At 40.4% G+C, this 2,370-nt stretch overlaps 1 protein-coding gene and 1 pseudogene across 6 annotated transcripts in view; both read left to right on the forward strand.

Moving 5' to 3' along the window:
- chl1b (cell adhesion molecule L1-like b) overlaps positions 1-2,370 on the forward strand; it is a 164,515-nt gene that overhangs the window by 19,255 nt on the left and 142,890 nt on the right. The window lies entirely within an intron of this gene.
- The window catches only part of LOC107837179 (uncharacterized), a 34,671-nt pseudogene continuing 33,152 nt past the window's right edge, over positions 852-2,370 (forward strand).

Below are 2,370 nucleotides of genomic sequence, written 5' to 3' on the forward strand. Positions count from 1 at the left end.
TGTTTCCACTTACTAGTACTGCAAGAGTCGGTGTGCTATTTTATGAATCGGCATATTCAGGAGAACTTTTCCTCTGTCGGTTGTGCTCATCCAAATGCTCAAAGTAGCATCATTGTAGCTGGATGACAAACATGATGCACTATGTATAATGGTTACATTTACATTTCCAAAGCATCAAGGTGATCCCCTAGACTTTTTGGAAAAATATTGTATGAACTCATTAGACAAAAGTGGAAGTTTTTGGAAAGTGGGTCATGTTATATCTGAAATAAAATTAATACATTATGTTGGTATGAAAAAGAACATCATACCAACAGTCAGACATAATGTAATGGTCCTGGGCTGCCTAAATGCTTCAGAAACTGAACAACTTGCCATTACAGATGAAGCCAGTCATTCACAAGAAAATCCTGAAGGAGAATGTCTGAATAATAGTCTGACATCATGTCCAAGCAGACAATTCCTAAACCTATATACAATACATTTTCCTTTTGTAATCCACAAGAAAGGTATACTTCAAATACTCTTGTTAATAGTAGATGGCAAGTAGGGCTGAAACAATTCCTCGAGTGATTCGAGTATCTCAATTATTAAAATTCCTTGAGGAAAATTGATCTGCCTCGAAGCCTCATTAAATTATGTTTTATTACTTAGCGCACCGTGTTCCGGCCAAGTCATTTGTGTTCCGCTGCGCTCTCACTTCCACCTGAGTTGTTGACGAAACCTAAGTCTTAGCAGCATAACATCTAATTTTCAAGTTCGGCCTGGAAGGATTTTACTGATTCATGATGACGCCTGGGATTTTGTCGTTTTTCGGGGGACCAATTAACATCCTTAAAATGACAGGAGTGATGCCTGGAGTACGGCAGCTTTTCTCCTCCGGGAGCTGCTGGTTCAGAGCGAACGACGGGATTATTTATACAGGTGAGCAGATAGACTGAACACTGCGGGCGGCTGCACATTAGATGCGTAGCTTTACTGAAAATACCGGAAAATAAATTTCATATTATCCCAGTCGCAACTAATGAAGCGCATCGTGACGTTACATACCTCGTAGATGTGTTTCTGTGTGTGACGAATGCAGGAGTCAAATCCAGTAGCTAATATGAACACAAACTATATAAATGGCTGGACAAGGTTAGAGTTCACCTATTAAAGTGACTGAAGATGAATACATAAACAGAAAGCTGAAGTATTTTTAATAGCCTGCTCACAAATAGGAAGGCTATTTGTGAGCATAATAAAGAGCCTGCCTCTTTATTATTACATTGAATATAATTTCAGATTTTTTTATAACTTTTCTTCAGGTTAACTTGGAAAGTGAGCTATTATTGTTGCAAGTTAATTTTCTAAACTACCGAAAAGTAATTGTTATGGAAGCTCAAATGTGAAAAATTGGACTGATGATATGCGATAGCTATGTTATGTTAGATTTACCCATGTTTTATTTTATCATTTTTTTTATGCGATTACCCGATTAATCGCAAGAATAATCGATAGCTCCACTGTGCAACCAGTGTTTAGCTCAAGGTTAATCCGATTTATGAACGCTAATTTCGGCTGCTCCCTCCTCAAGTGCTCAGAGGTTCACTTAGGGATCTACTCCGGCTTTAGAGCCAGAGTAACAGCCCTTACAACCGACGTTATATCTAGCGTTAGAGCCAGAGTAAGCGGCCTTAGAACAGATGTTACAACCGGAGTAAGCGGCCTTAGAACCGGAATAAGCCCTAAGTGAATCTCCAAGCGCTTGAGGAGGGAGCAGTAGAGAACGGCTGGCCAAAATTAGCGTTCATAAATTGTATTGACCTTGAGCTAAACGCCGCTTACACCGTGGAGCCAGGAGCGGAGCTATGGGGGGAAGCGGACCCTCGGCCCGAGCCTTGGAGGGGCCCAGATGGGAGGCAGAATATGACTTCATGTATCCAAGCCTTTATATGTCTGAGAGCTGGACCCGCTCTTGTTGAGTACAGTGTATGTAAACTTACATAGAACGATGCCCAAGTAGTTTATATAGGATGCTGCCTCAGTCATTGTTGACTCATGGTTACGAAAAACTTTACATGACCGACTGATTTTAGTGACAAAGTGGGTGTAAAATATTGAACAAAATGTTGTGCTACATGACTGCTTTATTTACATTTAAACTTTATGACATACAAAATTACAAGTGGATCGTCCTTATTGTCTCCAAGTGTAATCTGGGTAAAGCTTGTCACCAGCCGTCCACCAACGTCATCACTTGACAACAGATGGCAATGGACTAAATTAACTTGAGTGGAGCTACATGGAGCGGCAAAGTGAAAAGAATGGAAAAAAGAGGGCAACGAAAAGCCAAAAACTGGACTCATATTTTGTCTTGGAGATGAACCG

This window comes from Poecilia formosa, unplaced genomic scaffold (genome assembly GCF_000485575.1).
Source record: "Poecilia formosa unplaced genomic scaffold, Poecilia_formosa-5.1.2 Scaffold121, whole genome shotgun sequence".
NCBI lineage: Eukaryota > Metazoa > Chordata > Actinopteri > Cyprinodontiformes > Poeciliidae > Poecilia > Poecilia formosa.